At 57.5% G+C, this 8,030-nt stretch overlaps 1 protein-coding gene across 1 annotated transcript in view; it reads left to right on the top strand.

The window, feature by feature from the left end:
• Window positions 1-7,759: 7,759 nt before the first annotated feature.
• The window catches only part of TIMP2 (TIMP metallopeptidase inhibitor 2), a 49,555-nt gene continuing 49,284 nt past the window's right edge, over window positions 7,760-8,030 (top strand). Inside the window, exon 1 of the mRNA XM_007462358.1 lies at window positions 7,760-8,030. This exon is cut by the window's right edge and continues 145 nt beyond it. The gene's annotated coding sequence lies outside the window, so the exon portion shown is untranslated.

Raw genomic sequence — 8,030 nt, forward strand, 5'->3', positions numbered from 1 at the left:
CGACCAACTCTCCCCCCCCACCAGTCTCCCTCTTGACTCCCATGTTGTCCAAGAACCCTCGGCTGTGAGTAATGAACGCGCCTCTCGGCGGGACATGTGTTTCCAATCACTGCTCAGCAGTGAGTCACCACGGACAGCTGCTGCCTGTCTCCGACTCCCACCCCTCACGTCGTCCAGATCCGCCCTGCCCCCACCCAGCTCTGTGCTCAGCTGACAGGCCCCTCCTGCAGCTCCTGCGTCCTCCTACCTCTGGGTCCTTCTGCCTAGAACAGTGCTCCCACCTTATCTGAATCATTCTGACCAACCTCCAGGTCTCTACCCCAGGCCATCCAGACCTCGCTGGTGCCCTTGCTCCTTGTCTGGCCCCCAACACACTTTGCCATCATCTCTGTCTGTAAAAGGTGGATCATGCTGTAGCAGGAAAGGGGCTGTTTTTGTTCCATCCACATCCCCGGCACCTGCACATGCCTAACACACAGCTGGGGCCCAATACAAATTTGTCGAATGAATGAATGAATGAATGAGTAAACAAGTGAGCTATAACCTTAAGAAGTCGGGAGTCTCGGAGAAGGCAGACATGAAGACAAGTAACCCGTGTGAGAAAACGCAAGGGGTCTGAGGATTCCAGGTAAACGGGCCACAGAAGGGCAGTTTCCATATCTACCCCTCCCTAGGGTGGCCCGCTCTCCACACCGCCCCAGCCGGGCACCTCCCTGGGATGGAAATCAATCACGAGCCCCCTCTGGCTGTCTGGGCTGGCTCCTGGGTCATGGCGAGGGAGGCTCTGAGGCCACGTCCAGGCTCAGCTGGGGAGAACAGCTAGAGAGCCATATGCCTGGCGGCGGCTGCGGGGGGAAACACAGGGGGCTACTCGCCAGCCAGGAGGCCACACCTGGGACACCTGACTACCTGGCCTGAGGAGTCAGACCACAGCCCAACTCGATGGGGAGTGCTGAGGGGGCCCCAGGGCCCCCTCTGTGTCTTCAGGAAGCTCAGCCTGCCTGGGTGCTGAGAGACGCAGCCCACCCAGCCCCTGTTGCCTTACCTGTGGGCATCCAGGTGACCGGGCTCTGTGGTCAGATGACACCTGTCAGGGGAGGCTGTGCTGAAGGATGCAAGTCATCTCCAGCAGTGACTAGGTGTTGGCCTTGTTCCCGGGCCAGGGAATGCCTGGGCAGAACTGGGGCTGTGCGGGACAAGGAGAGAGGCAGTGGGATTTGGGGCAGGACTGCACATGTGATCCCACTTCCACCAGGGGCTGGGCAGGCCCGGGGACATGGAGTCCCAGAGGGCGAGCCACTGCCTTTTGGCCCCTCTTGCCTGTGGAGTTGGGCTGCTGTCTCGTGGCTGAGGAGAGAGTGGGAGTGCCAAAAACAGAGAGTCAACGAGCCAGGCCCACAACTCCAGAGAGCAGCTGGAAATGGCGGTAAGGACCTGATGAATCACTTTTCAGGGAGCCGGGCCTCTCCTCGCCTTCCACCTGGCTCTGTTCGTTGCCTTCTGATCTCTTTGTTGGGGACCAGAGCCACCCACGCCCTGCTCTCCATCTTGTCTGGCAGTTCAGTTCAAGGTTGAACGAGGGCCTTTAGGCATTCTGTCCCCTCGCCCTCACCCGGGACTCCAGTGGATGACCTCCAGGGGCTGGGACCTCATCCGTTTGCTCCAAAGCTCGTCACAGAGGGAGGGAGTGAGACAGTTTGGAATCTGAAGGTGACAAGAAACCGGACTGGGGATGGAAGGAGCTTGGTGATGCTGACCACAGGCTGACCTCGCCGAGAACCTGACGCATCCCCAGAGAAGAGAGACCGGGGCGGGGCACGGGGGGCGGCAAGGGGGAGAGAAGACAAGGCAGGAGCACAGAAAGGAAAATAGGACTGGGGAGAGTAAGGGGAGAGAGAGGAAATTCTTGGGCATAGTCCTAATCATAGCCTTGAAATGAAATGTACTGCTGCACTCAGCATGGGAAGCCAGCCAGAGCCGCCAAACCAGCCCCTCTTCTGTTTGGATTAGGCGATGACATCATGGCCATGGGCCGTCACTCCCAACACCAAAGGAAGGGCAGGATGGCGGGCGGGAAACCTGAGCCTCCTGCCTCTGGCTTGCAGGGAGGCGAACCTGAAACCACGAAAACTCAGCCCCAACCATCCCCTGCTGAGCTGGGCAGCCAGTCCCCCGGCTGTCCCGCCCCTCGCTCCTGGCCAGCCCCTGGTCCTCAGAATGCCAGCTGTGGCTGCTTCCGGGAGAAAGCCAGGGATGGAGAGGCACTGGTCCCATCTCTGCTCGCTGACCCTCCTCCCTAACCCGCCCATGCGAGGAAGCACGTGATCGCATGCCCAGGGCCAGAAGGAAATGGCCTGGGCACGAGCAAATCCAGAGCAGTGCCCCAAAGCGAGCCACTGCCTGGTGTCTCTCATAGTCCTTTGTTTTCCATGTAAATGAAGCCTACAGGGGGCTCCGGGAATAGCCCAGTTCAGGGAGAGATGAGAGACAGACAGGTGGGGAACTGGAGTAGAAAAGCACAGCTCTGGGTTGTGGACTTCTGGGGCACAGACCTTGCAGGAGCGGCTCCCTGTCCCTCCCTCGCTACGGGAAGGAGGGGCGTGCCCTCCCTTGCAGGACTGGAGTCCCTTCTGAGTCACAGGGAGGCAAAACGCGGCCACAGGGAGGAGAGGCAGTGCCATCTGAGAGTCCATGGGAAGCAAGGTCTGAAAAAGCTTCCCGGCCCAGGGATGAAACCACGGCTGTGCCAGAGCCGCCTCCCTGGAGGAAGTGTTTACGTGCTGCTGGTCTAGGCTGTCTGCTCTGGACACTTCAGATGCGGCAGTGTCTTCAAGCCAACAACTTACTTCATGGGCTTTTTGTTCACCCCCAGGACAGCCCCCCTCCCTCCCTCCCTCCTTTCTTTCTGGAGTCACTCTAGAATGGATCAGAGCAGCATGGATGGTGTGACTACTGCTGCCCGGTTTGTGAAGGCTGTGCTCTGCATAGTGGGGAGCAGGGAATTAAGACGCAGGCAGGTTTGCAAGGTGTGTGCCCTGGCTCAAGGCTGCCTTTGCCCAGAGGGGGACCTGCCTGGGAGGGGAGGAAGGGGGATTGACAGGTGCAGAGGCAGGGAGTGAAGGAGAGAGGCCAGGTCCCGCCTTCTTAAAGATGCTCTATGGGATGGCATAAAGTATATAGCCACAGGCACAGCCAAAGAAACCCCAATGGGAGGCGTGAGCCAAAAGCAGTGTAGAGGGTGGAGCGGGAGCTTTGGAAAGTAAATGCCTAGAGGAGCTGCAGCCAGGCCAGGCTTTAGTAGTGATGTACTGAAAATGTAGAAAAATAGCCATATTTCTGCCCCAAGTGTTGCCCATTTTAGGGTTGGACCATCATCTGAAAATTGCTTTCCCCACACGAGGAGCAGGATATGACGTCTATCTCATCACCTAAGTCCCCGTCACCCGGAGACATGCAATGAACTTTTTGGTGAACACCTGTTCATACATCCGTCTGCATCCCTGCATATGTGTAATTTCCCATAAATGGACTATCACGCATGCTGTATGCTCATGCACATATTTATTATTATTATTATTATTATTAATTATTATTATTTTGGCCGTGTGGCTTGTGGGATGGAACCCAGGCCCTCGGCAGTAAGAACGTGGAGTCCTAACCACTGAACTTGCCAGGGAATTTCCATGGGCACTTCTGAAACAACAATCTTTATACTATTTCTTGCCTTCGCTCTCTCCCATGAGAACCAGTATGGACAGAGCACCAACTCCCAGCCTGCTCTCTGGGTGATACGTGGGTACAGGGACCCTCCCTACACATTACTATTTGACCTACAGAAACAGAACCTTGTTGTTTATGTCTCTGCATTTGGTCTCAAGACTAACGATTTTTATCAGTTTCCCTAGTTAGGGGTTATCAACTAGGGAGGTTTTGCCACCCAGGGGACATTAGGCAACGTCTGAGGACAGTTTGGTTGTGAAAACTTGTGGGGGAAGATGCTACTGGCATCTAGAGGGTAGATCACGAAGATGCTCACGTTCACTGTGCAGTGACCGCGGCCCATCTTCACGCCACACACAGGTCATTCTTACTCACCTTCTTGTCACCTTTGGGATGTCCTATGGTAAACAGCCCCGCCAAGGAACTTTGGGGACCGATGTCTGGGCTGCGTGTGGCACCGCCACCTACTGTGGCCACGAATCTGATGCCCGGAGTCGACGCTGGGGTGGGGGTGGGCATCAAGACCCCGTTGCCAGCTGCCCATTCCTCTCTGGGGGCCACACATCACAAACCGCCAGGCACAGGGACACATCCCTCACCCTCATCAGCCACCAGCTCCCGCGACCCCGGACCTGCCTGAGACACACCCACTCTTTCGGGGCCAGATTCCTGAGCCTGTGGGACCGATTTTCACACTACATACTGTAGAGCGTCTGGCTCTCTGGAACCTGCCGGAAGGAGTGTGAGGCCTTCAGCTCCACTCCAGCTGTCTTGAGGGAGAAAACACTCCAAGCTCGGGAGGAAATGGATCTTCGGTAAACTGGGAGAGCGAATCAAGTGAGAAGAGGTGCCTCTGATGCCTATCCTCGTGCTGGCTGGACAGGGCCTCCTCTCTGAGGCTGGTGAGGTCACTCTGACTCGGTTTACCTGAGAGGAGCAGGAAGGAGGCGGAGCTGGCATTTTCCTTCTGACCCTGGACAGCGTTTACGCTGCCAAGCCCAGCCCAGGATGTGTTTGCTAGGTGTGCTCCCACAGGGGTGGGACCAGCTGACAGCTCTGCTGGGCTCCGCCTTGAGAAAGTCTCTTTGGGAAGGAGGCAGGGGCAAAGGGGGCGTCACTAGTGGGAACTAGTGGCCCCAGGGGGTGCGGGTGGTGATCTGAGGGTCCTAGAAGCCCCCCTCCCCGGCCGGCCTGGCAGGTGCTGCCCCCTCCTGTCTGTCCTGAGTCCTGCCGGGAGTCACAGATACAAGCCGAGGTCCAGCAGGCTGTGGTCAGAATGCACATGGGGGTTGGGCGGGGGTCTCCCGTATGGCTCCCCTGTTAGCCTGCCCCCTGAGATCAAGGTCCGGGAAGCTAGTTAGGAGAGAAGCCCATGGACAGAGCTGTCGGCCTTCGGGTCCTCCTTCTTCCTGCACGTGGGGCGCCCTGACCCTGACCTCCCTCCTTGGGCAGAGGTCAGAGTTGCGGCCCCCTCCCCGCATTCATCCCCAGTAGCTGAGCCCTCTCGGCGGTGGAGCAGAGAGCGTGTGAAAGGGCATCTGTTGACACCGTAGCCAGATCCTAATGTACTTCTTGTCTTCAGTAGATTCCTCACCTGGGGCCTCAGTTCCCGTGGTTCTGAGATGGGAAGATTCTAACTAGGATCACAGGCAGAGGACGACGAGGAGGAATGGAGAGGCTGGGGCAATGAGGCGGGGCGCCCAGGAGTCAAGGCCGCCACAGGTACCGTAAAATGTCTGGGCCGGTCAGGGTGGGGTGAGCTTTCGGGGGCTGCTCTGTCCCTTCACCTGCTGTGCCCTCGTGAAAGTCATTTAACATTCAATGCTTCCTGATGGCAGCCACCACATGCACCGGATTTTAGAGCCTCTGCTCAGCCATGCTCAGAAATCCACTAGGAAGGGGACTTTATCATCATTTTGTGGATGGGGAGACAGAGGCTTGGCAAGGCCAGCGAGGAGGCTGGGCTGCTGCAACTCTGAGTCACAGGTAAATCCTCTGCCCTCACTCCCGCCGATCCTACCACAGAGCTCCATCCTTTCAGAGGGGCCCGCTTTGCCCCTCTGCTCCAAACCCTCCAGAAGCTCTGACCTCAGAATAAAACGTGGTCCCCTCCCAGACCCTCTAAAATCTCCTCCATGGCTCCTCTCCCCTCACTTCTCTTCTCTTTCACCAGCTGAGGAGTCTTTCTGCCCACTGGCCCAGGGACCATTGTCCATTCTGTGGAGGCCTGAATGCCCAGCTCTCAGGACAGTGCCCACTGCAGATGCTCAAGTAAGCGGTGTTGATGGAAGGAAGGAAGGAAGGCCAGCCCAGGCCCCTCATTTCCTGCCCTGTGCCTGGTGTGGACCCCGATCCCCTTCTGCACCATCATCAACCTACCTGTATTTCTCACCCTCGGCTACACCTGATCATTTATGTGTTTATCTTGCCTGAAAGGCTGAGAGCCCCTAAGATAGATACTTGTTTCTTTCATAAACTGACAAATTGATTTCAGCTTCTGTAAAGTGCAAAAGCATCTCGTTCCACTTGCAAATAAGAAAGAAAGAAATGAAAAGGCTACCGGCAGCCAACTTGTGACAATTTTCCAAATTAACTGTACTTAAAAAATTAGCATTTCACAAATGACACGACTTTATTTTACAGAAACAAAAGCGGAAAAAGTGACTTTGGACTTGTTAGAGTACTAAAAATAACTGCCCTGCCTATTTAACTTTTCAAGTTGTCTGTTTCAAAGCACGCATAAACAGAAAGAAGCTGTTTTTCCATTGTTTCAGTATTTCCCAGTTTCACATCTCAAGTCAGCAACACAGTTTAGCGGGCAAATTATTCTTCAATTGTGTCATTTTTCTCAGTTTACAACTCCCCGGCTAGATTACAAACATCCTGCTGCCAAGAACGAGGCTTTATGTGTAACAGTGCCCACCACAGAGAGGGCTCATTGACAGGTAGATAGGGACCCCAGGGGCCACACTTTCTGTGCCATCCACACCTCTAAGACCCTCTGCCCTTCCGTGGAACACAGACCTGTTTTGGGAAAAGTCCTTCAGCTCCCACATTTGTGGGCTAAGGGAGCAGAGCCCGGAAAATGCCTTCATCCAATCCTACTGTCTCCTGGGCTCCTGCCCCCACCCCCCGCCCCGCTGGCTGGTCAAAAATATGGCCAGTTTGGGCTTCCCTGGTGGCGCAGTGCTTGGGAGTCCGCCTGCCGATGCAGGAGGCGCGGGTTCGTGCCCCGTTTCGGGAAGATCCCACGTGCCGCGGAGCGGCTGGGCCCGTGAGCCATGGCCGCTGAGCCTGCGCGTCCGGAGCCTGTGCTCCGCAAATGGGAGAGGCCACAACAGTGAGAGGCCCGCATAACGCAAGAAAAAAAAAAAAAAAAATATGGCCAGTTTATATAAAATCCTGTTTTGTTCATAGTAACCACTCTCCCCTCCCCCTCCAACTCTACTGGCCAAGCGCACTTAAAATTCTAAGGCCTCCATTTGAAAAAGGAATCCTCGGTAAATTTCAGGAGGCCACGCAGCCAAAGGGGTCTGGGAGAGGGACGGCAGGGAACGACCCCTGCTCCATAAGCGCACATCCTTTTCCTCAATCCCTGGCTAGAATCTCAGGGCCCCCAGGGGTGGAAGGGAATCAGGCAGTGTACATCTCCAGTGACAAGCTGGAGGGGAAGGGGTGGTGGGTGGGCCGCCTGTACCCTGGAGGGGTGGGCTGCGAGTCCCAAGTGCTGAGTCAGGGTCCACTGGGCACTGTCCTCCCGCAGCGCCCCCCCTCTCCCAAGCTCTGGAGATTTGGGGGAGGCTGCGGGATACGGTCCCGGGCGGTAGGAAGCCAGGTGCGCAGCGGCGGGTCCCGGCGGTGCCAGGCTGGACACAACAAAAGCCGGGCTTGGGGGAGGGCCGGGAGGCGCGGGAGGCGTGCGGGGAGGAGGCGGCTGGGAGCTCCCGGAGCCGGCATTGGCCGCCCGCCACTGGGGGGCGGAGCCCAACAATCCTCCGAGAGCAATAAAAAGCCGGCTCGGCCCGCGCCCGCGGCGCACACAACCATCGAAGGCTGCGGAGTATCGGCGACCAGGCCGGCGGCGCGCTAGCTCGCTCTCTCGCTCGCTCGTTCGTTCGCTGCGCGCCGGCCCGCTCTCGTCTCCGCGCTGCCGGCCGCGTCCCGCGCCCCCTCATCGCCCCCGCGACCAAGAGCCGAGAAAGTTTGTGCGGCGAGTGCGGGCCGGAGCGGAGGGCGCGGCCGCGGAGCGCCGCCCAGACCCGCGCGGCCCCGGCCGGCGAGAGGGGAGCGCCCCGAGCCCAGGCGGCGGC

The sequence above is a fragment of the Lipotes vexillifer genome, unplaced genomic scaffold (assembly GCF_000442215.2).
Source record: "Lipotes vexillifer unplaced genomic scaffold, Lipotes_vexillifer_v1.1 scaffold1691, whole genome shotgun sequence".
In the NCBI taxonomy this organism is placed as follows: domain Eukaryota; kingdom Metazoa; phylum Chordata; class Mammalia; order Artiodactyla; family Lipotidae; genus Lipotes; species Lipotes vexillifer.